The 12,878-nt window shown below is 36.1% G+C and overlaps 1 long non-coding RNA gene across 1 annotated transcript; it reads left to right on the top strand.

Annotated features, from left to right (window-relative positions):
- The first annotated feature begins 7,341 nt into the window (after positions 1-7,341).
- Positions 7,342-12,438, top strand: LOC139984088 (uncharacterized). The gene is made up of 2 exons (XR_011798935.1): positions 7,342-8,112; positions 10,661-12,438. It is a non-coding gene; the product is annotated as an uncharacterized lncRNA (long non-coding RNA).
- Positions 12,439-12,878: the final 440 nt, after the last annotated feature.

Genomic DNA, 12,878 nt, shown 5'->3' with positions numbered 1-12,878 from the left:
GTGCCTGATATAATAGTTATGTTTTGTTGTTATTAAGTAGTACAAAATTAAGGTCATGCTTTATGAGAAAATTCAATATAAAACATGCCATAAACGTGGCAATGCTTATTGCCATCATGCCGATACTGAAGTTCATTGGATTGGATTTAGTGATTTAGACCTCTGCAGTCCTCCGCCAAAAACATCCTAGGTTGTAATCAGTGTATGAATCCACATTACAATAACACACTTTGTTCGTGTGATCTCCCATTACATACATACACAAACACGCACATGTTTGTATAACATTCAGACCGAGGACCCCATTGTATTTTCCATTGTTCAAATCCACGTACCCTAATCTTAACAGTACCCCATACAATAGAATTCTTCCGAGGACATGGTGATTCTTTAGAAATCACAACCGAGGACCTGGAATTCCTTTGTTCAAGTCCTCGGTCAGAATACAAAACAAACGCACGCACGCACATACATACACGCCTGCGTGACTGCATATAGGTTACGATTATCATCGAAACCAAAAAGTGGATAAATTACAGTACTAGTTACCAGTACTTTGCCTAGGAGTGTCAAGTATCTGCTGCTAAAAGACTTAAAGACATTCTGATTTGTAAAACCTTCGAGAACAGCTTATAGTCTGTTTAGCAGTGTAACGAGAAGTGTAACTATACTAGTACGTTGAGACATTGACATACTGCCTGTTTTGAAAATGTTAAAATCATCGAGGAGGTCTTCGCCCAAAATATCTAGAAAAAGAGGAATCAAATTAATATGGTAGAACGTCGGTACACGGGGACCTGTTATTGCAGTTATTGTGATGTTGGTTTAGAGGCAAGGTCCTCGTTTCGTGTGCGCGATGCCCCGGGTTCGATTCCCTGCCAACGTTATTTTTCCGTTTCTTGCGTAGAAAATATTTCGATTATCACGATTGATGAATATGCAAAATTTGAATCTGTTGCATTCTAACTAGGTTGCATTCTAACTAAGGAGGTTATACAGTTCCAAGAAGGATAAACGTAGGATAAGAACGGTCGATAATTTTATAAAGTTCTCTTGAGAATTCATTTACCAAAAATATACGTGTTTTTAGCTCATACCAGCATGCTGGTGTGAGCTATTGTTACAGTGCGGCGTCTATCACTCTATCATTCTATCACTCTATCCGTCAACAATTGGTAAAACCGCTCCCACTCGCACAGTGTTTGATGGAATTTATGAAACTTGGACACAAGGACCATTAGGTATAGGTCCATCAGAGATGGTCCGAAATTTGGGGTCAAAGGTCACCTTTTTGTGGAATACGCAAAATGCTTCTTCTCCTACAGATTCCATGGTACAATGTTGAGGGTTTGTCACGATAGTACTATGGAAGTTTTACCTTCAGGGTGTTCATGAATTTGAGATCAAAGATCAACTAGGGGTCTTTTGTGGCCCGGGCCGCGGCCCTATATGTTCAAATTGCTCCTGTTCGTACAGTGTATGGCCAGTTATAATGAAACTTGGTCACAACGTTCCTCGGGATGAGGGTTACGAGGGGTGTTCAGAAAATTTAGGTCAAATGTCATTTAGGGGGTCATCGGGGGTCATTCTTTGTAATATTTTCAAATATCTCAATCTCCTCAAGATTTTGATGGATCATATTCAAAGTTGAACTGATGATTGTTGGATTGTGTATGAATAAGGTGATGCCTAATCATTTTTGGTCAAAAGTTACTTAAATACAATTAATCCCCATTGTTTAAAAAAATCTGAGCCTTCACCTTTTGCCAAAGATCCTTTAATTTGTCTCCCAGTCTCTGCAGTGTTTGTTTACATTTGTGGTTAAGCTCTGCAGAGGCTGTTAGTGGAATTAAAGCAGGACTGGGAGTTGTTATTAACTGTTGAACTGTAAGCATGAGATCCCAATAGCCAATCAGCAGTTGCTGATTCTTAGAAGTCTTTGAGTCTGAGGTATGTAGGCAGCCAGCCAAAATTTTGGCAAGGAGTGCTTCAGGTCTGCTCAGGTAGAGGGGAGAAAGTTTAATAGGGTAGGTCAGTGGTATTGTTTGAGAGAGTGGGTAAAATAGGATTTAAAGGGGGGAAATAGGAATTATAGCCAGTGGTGTGGCCAGGATTCTGCTAACGGAAGGGGGGGGGGTTATCCCTCATGGGCCCAAAATTGGTGGAATCTGAAAAATGGCCTGAAATTTGGTGGGCCATAAAGTTTTGTGGGCCCTACATTTTTAAGCTCGAAAAGGTATGAGCTTCTGCACCATTGGTGCTCTAGTTATAAATATTTTACATTAGTTAAGCCAAAGATGAAAGATGAAGGGTTTCAGAGATATATGAAAAGATGGAAGTGGGGATGGGAAGTGTGCAAGGTAGGAGGAAAAAAACTGGTTGGAATGAAAGACTTATTCCAAAAAAGTATGGAATTGTTTTTTCTCTGTTTCTGAATGTGACACTTTTGTCTTAAAGACACTATTCAGTGTTCTTAAAATGTGTCCTTAGTTTGAGTTAGTTTTGATACTGTGGTTAAGTTGTTATCATATACATCAATAAAGTTAACAAACCAAAGATCTGTTTATGCACTCCCATAGTTGCATGCGTAATCATGGTGATAACGCAATAAGCAATGTACTTTGTGCAGTAGAAATTTCCATCACTGATTAGCAGAGACTAGGTGTGATGGAAAATTCCATGGAAAGAGCTTTTCATTAAAGAGATTTAATTATCAGCAGCTGTCGATAATTAAGTTGTCAAGATTGACATGTAAACCTTAGTTGATTTTAATTGTATCGTATTAAATGTGGTCTTGTTTTTCAATTTTCATCTTGTCGATGTATTTGATATGATCAAAATCATACTTGTGCTAAATATATGACTACATTCATAAGTATGAAATCCATACTAGTGTCACAAACAAATAAGGAATCAACCAGTTTAGAACTCATCGTAACAGTCTTTGCTAGAACGGAAACAAGTCTGGCCGTTGTTTCTTCCAGACCCTTTTGATTAAATGAATGTTCATAACATGTACACTAAATTTCTGACTGCACTATTATGCTGTTGTATTTATAACCTCAGCATATATGGTTTGTCAAGAGCACACAGAAAAAACAAGAGCACCTTTTAAAAATAGTTCCCGTATACATTAATGGAATTCCTCTCATTGAACACGACAAACATAATAAAGGAGAGGTGGAATGGTCCAGCCATAAACCAAAAACGAAGGTACATGTATACTGTAGGTCTGTACATACAACACAAGACATACAACGAAAGAGGAAGGTATAGACGTAATAGCTCCTTGTGTTGATTCTCAGCATTGGGAAGTAACCCATCATTAAGTAGTCGCGGTAACAAGCAGCCATGCATGTAATCTTCAAATATGTTTAAAATGTGAAGAAAAAAAATTCTAGCTGCAAACGTAATAACCCGTTGTAACTTTGTAAATCAGAATGAGGTAAGAGAATGTACTGGGAAATTATATACTGTAGAAGTGTTCTAAGAAAAATATTGTATTTTAAAAAATTGTTTCCCAGTACTAGTTAATTGCACTGACTTCAATGGTCTTTCAGTGCACCATTTCTTAATTTCAATCATTACACGTTGGGTGTCTGGCGGTGTACTGTAGGTGCATAAAAGTCGCATACGAGAGGCCCCGAAGATGGACATTGATTTCACGCTCTCATTGTCTGTAGTGGGGCAATTAACAGTCAAGAGTTTAAAGTGTAGGGTGGCAACGTAAATCTATGTGATTATTGATATATAAGTATTAGATGAGCCCTAGCCGTCAAAAGGAGTAACCTGTGCTATTGGAGAAGGTTACGTGTCACACAGTCTGTGGAAATCATGTTTGCTTTGACATCAAACCCTTGGGAAAGATTATTATCCAGGCAACAACTGATAAGAGCGTGATAAGATATAATCCAATCGGAACAAAAATTCTGCTGGTTATACAACGTCGTCATGGCGTCGTTATTATACTGAAGGCAGCTTGGATGCCAGCCTGCCTGCTGATCAAACAAGTCTCTAGTTATTACGACAAGAGTCTTTGTGCGGATTAATGTAGTACCATCCCATTTGATATTTTGTTATGACTGCTATCTACCATTGTTGTTTACAAACATCCAAAACTGTAAATGGAAGGAATCATTGTACAATGTTTACAACATTTTTGTTTACCATTTTAGGTCTTAAAGGATAAATTTTTAAATTTCTTAAGAGGTGTCTTAGCTGGATATTATCAAATTATCGATTACACAAAGGGTGCATTGACAACACCTTAATTAAACAAAGTAATGAGGTCAAATTTGTCTACCACTCTACCAGAACTTGGAAACAGACAGGGTTCACGTATACACACCTCCCATTAGGGCAATAAATAAAATAGCATAGAAATACATTACCTCACCTGAAATGGTGTCTGTCATACTCTTGCATCTAAGTTCCCTCCCCTTTACCAAAATTTCTCCAAGGAGACCCCTCTTCTGGACAACATAACATCTAAGGCCCCTCCGCCCCCCCATACCCCACTAGTATGGGAAATGGTGGTTGCACTCTTGACGTTTGCTGAGATCGGATTGATTCAATCTTCATTTGGGTCTTAAGAAGTTAAGACACTTCTAGAATGATACTGTAGTAGGGCTTAACAATACAACTGAAGATTGAATATGTGAGATTTCAAACTATTCTCCTAAGACTATCTACCAAAGAACCTAATAGGAAAGTCATAAGACATTGCATATCTGGAGACAGATTCTTTCTATGCCAATTAGGTACTTACCCATGTGGGTGTCAATTGCCCTAAAGGTGTTTACCCCTTATCCTCAATTGATATATTAGATTAGTGAACATGAGTAATTTGCCAGAACTACTCCCAGGGCAGAATTGACTAGTCAGTCTAGCCTGATTCCCCTGTGTTGTTGAGCTACTGTATGTTCCAGTGATTTACGACATTGGCCATAGAGCTGTATGCATAAATTAGTTAATTAATCATTGCATTCTATACAACACTGTACTATAGACTCATGGCAGCCTTCAACTGAATTGGTTTTCCTTTTGTCAGATGATGGGATGAGCCAATGCAGCATTGCTGCTCTAGTTACATTTTTGTTTTCTTCAAAATTCAAAGGTATATAAAACTCAACACGAGTGGAGTAATTATTAAGATATTACCTGTGTAGTTAAAAATTTCCCTTTTTAAATTCCCCATTTTCGAATTGAAAGGTTCCAGTCAATTCCAATTTCTTCACAAATTCAATTTGATATATTAAACAGTTTGCACTTGAAGTCATTTTTTTTCATTTATATTATTCAAATTTTAGTAGGTACGCACCTTAACAATCTTTGGTTTGAATTTTCTTTTAGTTTTTTTTTTGGGAATGAATACGGTTACTTTTCTATGAAAGGTCTAACTTTAAATAAATACTGTATTGTTTATATTGAAACCAGGGTTCTGGTCAATTTGGTTGTCTAATTTCAATTCCAGGCAGGAAAGCCTATGATAAACATGACTCTTGTGGAGTCGCAAATCATCTTGTGATTCACATAACATATAAGTCAACCTTCCCTAATGACAAATGGCATGACAGAAAGATAACTGTGTTTGACTAGTCAAGGGCTGTAAAGTATTCATGACATGTACAGGCATGAGCTTTTTCCGCGAATTTGCGGAATATCTGTGATTTCTTTTCTACCTCGGTGACAATAACTATTATCCTAACACACTGTAGCATACACAAACTGGAGCCTATACCGCAATTTTTGCAAAGTTCCTGGCTCATCACTGCATGTAAGCCATTTTGTGTGTAGTATGTATGCCATATGTTTTCCAGTTGATACTGTCGGACCTTTATGCACATAAATTCTGCGGTTAGAATATTACAGTTGATTTATCGCCCAAAATCTGTTATATTCTTCTCATCTTCCTTTTATGTAGCGATTTTCCAAAGCGACTTTCAAAGTCTCTTTCGTAAATTTAAAACTACATATACTTTTCTGGTGTCGGTCTGTTGTTGAAAATGCCTATGACAGAACACATGCCGTTAAGGCAGGTCCGAAACATACATACCGCGTATTGTAAGGGTTTTGCGAGAACACCGATGAACGTTGTAACATATCTTCATTATGAACCGCCAATGTTTATGCACCTAACTATATTGCAATGTTATGAATATTTAACAGTAAGAGATCCAAAATGGAGAACAGTACATCATCATATTAATGCAACTCACATCAAGATTCTGAAATCGAAGACGATTCAAACCCATAATAACGTGAAAAAGTAGACTGCAGTAATGAAGAAAATATACCTAATATAGAACGAAAACTAAAGCAAGATATGCTCTCAGCTTCAGTCCTCTGACGTTGGGATTGTATCCACGTTGTTATTATTATTACGGTTATATGTTTATATAGTTATTTGAGTCATTCCCTATGACAAAGAATAGAGGCTACATACTTAACTTAGACAAAATGAAATACAAAACAACATCGAGCAAGAGGGTAGCGCCATGACTGCAGGGTATGAGGGCGAGCTTCCTGTCATTGTATAATGAAACACGTTGTATTGTCATTGTACAATGTCATTGTATAATGAAACACATTTAACAAGAACCGCATCAAATGGGCTGCCATATGTCAGCCAGAAACATGTAAAAGAACAAATGCTTAAGAGAAACCTGATCATAACCTATCAAACATGATATCACTAAGGTTTGTTTTATGCAGTTTTATTGATCTCTCTCATTGTCATATATTCCTTGTTTGTCGTATCAACTGCCATCAACAATGGTAGGTTACATCATAAAACTGTAACAATACAGTTAACCTTATGCAACTTAAGCAAAGGAAACCATTCCGAGTTCCCGATAAGCTCTTTAATCAGAAGGGTCTCATAATAATGTTTGGTTTCATTTTCTCCAGTTTAAGTTCTACGACTTATTGATAACATTACATGAAATTGAAAGACGCAAGAGACTGAAAATAAATCAACAGAAATAAATTGGGACTTTTCATCTTTATTGGAGTTTGGAAAATATGTGTAATTTCTAGGCTTTCATAGCCTTACTTTCAAAGACCTGAAGTTTAATCATTCTCTCTCATGGTCATATATCTCTTGTTTGTCGTTTGTCTCATGATATAACAAAAATTATTTTATCCTGTTTAAGTTCTACGACTTATTGATAACATTAAATTGATATTGAAAGACGAAAAAGACTGAGAATAAATCAACAGATATGAATTGGGACTTTTCATCTTTATTGGAGTTTGGAACACCTGTGTAATTTACAGGTTTTCCTTGCTTTACTTTCAAAGATCTCCCCGCCCCATACCCACCCTCTCTTATATGTACCCTGTTATTTAAACTAATTTTGGTCATAGATGTTTAGTACGCACGTAGGTGGAGCTTCTCGGGAAGATCTTGGCTTCACTACTAAAGCTAGAGGTCAAAATTCTAAGCAAAGGAAACTTTTCTGAGATCCCGACAAGTTCTTTAACCAGAAGAGTCTCATCATAATTGTTTTTATTTTCTCCAGTTCAAGTTCTACGACTTATTGATAACATTATATTGACATTGAGAGACGAAAGGGACTGTAAATAAATCAACAGAATAAATTGGGACTTTTTATTTTTATTGGAATTTCGAAAATATGTGTAATTGCCGTAGTTTCCCTAGCCTTACTTTCACAGACCCCAACCCCCTTGGAAAGATCTGTTATCTGTACACTGTACCCGAGGCACCGGGAGTCCAATCTTGTCAACTCACGAACTATGTAATTATATTTGCTGACTTGATGCTGGTTAGTGGTTATCGCTGATTTACGAAGTCTTTCTGACCTCAACATGCTACACCTTTCTCACTTCGAGGAATAGACATAGCACCATAAACTGTCCAATCATGTAGTCAGCATTTTAACAATGAATATTCATAACCCAATCGGAAGACCAATTCTTCGTCAGTTATTATATTCGGCATAAAATCCATTCAAGAAGAGATTATATCATAACATTACAAATAGTTGAGCTACCTGTTACGTTCAAACGTTCATGTTCCGCAGAGAGGTTCAACAGCAATAACAAAGTAACTATTGAAAGAGAAGAGACGTTACTTCGACAGTGAAACAGGTAACAATTACTTTTAAATTTCGTATCATTCCATGATTGATATTTTAGTAAACGGACTCGAATATTTGGGTAGGTTTATTCGATCGAAATTATCTTAATACTTAAGTTTTATTTATATTTAATAAGAAAAAGTTCAAGATTTTATTTTAAGCATATATCGTTTACTTCCGTGCATAGTTAAGGAATGTCTTCATGGATATAAATATTCCCCTATTTGGCAAGTTTCAGACCTAATTCTCACCTTTATCTCGCTTTTTCTGCCTTAAAATTGTTCATAAAAAGCGGTATTAAGAATGAACAACAGCTGACTGGTATTATGTTATGCAGACGTTTGGAAATGTTGTAGAACTACGAGTTAATGAGTTAATCAATACAATCTTAAAAAAAAAAACATTTGGAAACGGAATTTTCTTTTAACTTACGCCCTTCATCATTTCGACAAGTGGAATATTAATTTCACTATATACTGCTGAGTTCATATTTAACTTTAATTGGAAAACACCTATATTGAACTAGCAAAACAGAATTGACCTACACACTAAAATAAAATTTCAGTAATAAAGTCACTTAATAGTCGCGTGTCTGCTTATTTAGGCCGTGAAAACCCTTGTAACATTTATTTATTTATTTAATTTTCCACAAAAGTTCAAAGTGGAGGGAATTCTCCCATAAAGCTTAAAAGTTTAACAGTGTGGTAGACTCCGTGCAGAAAAAATAGAAAAGAATATATATACATAAAACATATACATTAATATAAATACAAATTAAATGTTCATTACATATGTAGTGGTTATATACAAGTATAATTTGGTAGTAGTCAGTAACTAGTTATTATTTCCTTACATAACCACTTCTTAAAGGATGTGACTGACATTTTACTCTTTAAATCGTTCGTTAGTAGATTCCATGTTTTGGTTGCAAGGTTTTGTAGGCTTAAATTTCCGATGGTGGTATTGTATAAAGATTATAGTTGTCAATATCATATCAATAGTTCTGGGTTATAACGAAATCATGCAGTAAACTTGAAAATTGGTTAGTATGTAACTAATTGGGCTATGCATATATATATATATATATATATAGGCTTATATTTGTAAATACCTTATTTGTTCTGTTTTCATGAGACTTCAAGTTAAAGTAACATATTAGGTATCTGCAGGTATCCTGAATAGTGTAAGACAGAAACACTGGCATGTAATTTCATGATGAATTAGAGGCCAGTCCAAACATTGCTTAATTTGACTGCATTATAGGAACAACAATAGTAATACCAAACCATCACGCATGTTATGTTACATGTTGCCTTATTACCTGATTTCGGAAATGGGTTAATTATTGGTGAAACAAAGAAGGAGGAAATAATCTTCACGTAACTTTCATGTTGATTCCCATGCAATGTGGAGTTACATTTGTCGATACACATTGCGGTATTTAATTAGTCTAATGTAATTAGTCTTGCATCCACTTTTCGTTCTTTGTCTACCATGATTGGGAATACTAAGTATACATTAGAGTAAATGTTAAAAAAATTGTTTCTAAGAACTCCGATCCGATAATTAACATTTCCATATTTGCAAATTTGCATTCAGAGATCATGGATGTTGCTATGCATCACTGAGCATGTGCCTTAAGTTACCGTCTGAAGCTACCAGGAAATAAATTAGACTAACGTTCTTGTTAAGCATCTGATGATGATGGTATTTTAGTGACGCTGATAGTTAAGGAACACGCCACATTCAAATGATGTTTCTTTATTCCTTCATTTGCTCCGTACTGCTCGTGGATAATTCATACAATGGACCATCAAAAGACATACTTGTACATGTAGACAGAGAAAAACAATAAAAGATATCGAGGAAAAGTCGATTCAAGTCAAAATAAGCTTATTGAAATATCCAGATATTTATACCAAAGCAGCCAATACTTTACCAACTTACCTTCCAAAATATTTCTTTGAAATACACATCTTTGTTAATTCAACTAATCTTTCAAATAATCTATAGTTCCAATAAGTGATGGGGGTTCCCTTTATGTTCTTTCCATTGAAACTGTCAAGTTTCAACAAAATAATGATACCAATTCAAATGACGGACAAAACCATCCGCAAACATCAAAACAGAAATATCAGTTAGATCAAGCAGTAGTCAAACATAATGTTTCTCCAATATGTAATTTCTTAACTAACGCTTGTCGATAAATGCTTACGGTAGATGACATCTCGTTAGAGATACTTTTCACAAATCTCAACTTTCCGTTCGATAACAGAAAGCTACTTTGGACTTTGATACTGCCAAACTGTCTTATGGCTGACACTATACAAGTGTAACATAATAAAAATGATAGAATTCAATGGGTAACCAATGTTCTGCGAAACTCTGATGGGTCGAATTCACGTTTGCCAAACGCTTACGCAGAGTTTGACTTTGAAGACATTGCATGACAGGAGTTCAGATGTAAAAGTAGTGGACAACAAGAACGAACTAAACTTGACTGTGTAAGCACGTCATCAGCCCTTTATTTCTTTTCAAATCGTTCCCTTACCTAATAGGCCTCAGAAAATGTCCGACGTCAAAGGTTACCAACAAGAAGCTGCTGCGTATCATCTCACCGAAAAAGAGGCTCGTACATTCATTGAAAATGTTTTATCCATGACAGACTTCTCGCAAAACCTACTCGATGACAAACTGGCTTTCTTAGACAAACTCATTTATACTATGCACCAAACAATACCCTTTCAATCGGTCTATAGATGTAGCATTCCCTCGAAGGATAGACACAGACCATCCTTCTCTCTCATCAAAGAACACATGTTTAAGAAGTATGGCGGCACGTGCAAAACCATCCAGACCTTTTTCAAGTGTTTACTTGATGCGCTTGGCTATAAAACGGACTTTTTCCCAATAACCGTTTTGGGTCAAGAACATGTTGGAATCATCGTGCATGACTTGGCATCTCAGGGCAGCAAACATGTAGTAGATGTTGGCTGTGTGTATCCGACGTTCACAGCCATACCGTTAAACTTTGAGAGGGAATCCGAAATATACTCCTTTTCGTTTTTAAAGTACAAGTACGTTCGGAGAGCAGACGGCATTGTGGAATGGTTGCACCAATCACGGAGCGATGAAAACGATTGGTTCAGGTTTGCAGAGATGGAGGTTACCAACTTGGTAACCGTTTCGTATTTCTTCGAGACTACCGAACGTGATTTTGCGGATCCATCGAACCAATTCAATAGTATTCTACGCATTTCGCATTACAACGGGAACTGCTTCTTCAGCGTGAAAGATAACATCGTGAAATGGAGCGAAGAACCACAGCAAAAACTACTGAGTAAGAGAGTGGAAACAAAGGAAGAAATCGCCACAATGCTTCACGAAGAATTTCCCCAATTTCCAATTGAAATAATCAAACAATGTGTGTCAAACACATTGTTAACATTACATTCATGAACAGCACTAGCCATACATGGCATTAGTGGTGTATTCATTTGTATCGACATCCAAAACGGATTTGCAATTTGACAGAACTGGTGGCATACTTATGACACATGCGTTGTTATAACTAAGCCAATTACTTGTTCTCTTGCTACTTAGTATAGGATGTAACGTAAACCTCTGGAGTAACAAGAAATAAAGCCTAACAAAGAATATTAAAAAAATTTAAACCACCATATCACAATGTATGAATTTTATATTCAGACTAAGGTAATAACAATAGCATTAAAAACAAAAAAAATGACAACTTGTAATGTTTTCAAACTTTTGCAAAGCTGCATTAATGTTATGTTCGACTGTTTTCAGGTATTGGTGCTTCGTTATAACGTAGTAGTTTCTCTGTTTTATGTAAGAAAAAAATTGAACCGATAGCTTATTGTAATAATTATCGACAAATAATCCGATCGGTCAATCTGTCCATAATCCACTTTGATCTAATATCTGAATATCATTCCATTAAATTGAGGGGTCAACTAGTAAAAACGGTTTATGCGGCTATTCAATATTAAGACAAAATTACAAGGCAAAGCAGTAATCGGTAGTTTTTCGTAGTGGCTTTTGGTCTTGAGACAACTTCTTTCGCTTTAATACAAGGGTGTAATCATTAATGTTTCAATGTGTAAAGGATCTGTCCGAAAATGTTCATGAAGCTGACGGCTAGACGATCAACTAACAACATGACGATGTCATTACATATCCCAAACTATTCGAAATAATAACAAGACAATGTTAGTAGCGAATAATACTCCTCTGGTCTCAAATATTTTAGTATTTTCTCGTTTTGTAAAAGGTGTCATTAGTGAAATAAATGTTGCTTAATATTCAATTTTAATCTATTTTTCTTTTTTATTAATATGTCATCTGATGATTATTTCACACTTGTTCCTTTTTTTCATATAGCTCATGTACCGCCATTACTTGCTATATTGACTAACACTCTTTTTTGTCAGCTTTCAAGCCCGCTGTAGAGCATTGATAGAGGCTGTTAAATTACAAACTATACACGCCAAATGATAGCAACTGGCCTGACATATGGTAGCATACGCCCAGTAATAGCCCCATCGAATTACACACTAAATCACAAAAGCAATGTGGTCTCTAAGTCTAGAGAGAAGTTCTCACTTGCTAAACGCTACCATCACCGGATAGCTGACGAGTTGGCCTTTCATGACATTATCAATTTTTGTACCATGACGGCGCAGAATTTTTGCTATCAGAGCCGGAAGTTTTCGCCACTTGTAAACAACCTCTTCACTTAGTAGTATACAATTT

Source organism: Apostichopus japonicus, chromosome 2, assembly GCF_037975245.1.
Source record: "Apostichopus japonicus isolate 1M-3 chromosome 2, ASM3797524v1, whole genome shotgun sequence".
NCBI lineage: Eukaryota > Metazoa > Echinodermata > Holothuroidea > Aspidochirotida > Stichopodidae > Apostichopus > Apostichopus japonicus.
The sequence above is the reverse complement of the archived record's forward strand: the minus strand, read 5'-3'. Positions and strand labels throughout refer to the sequence as shown.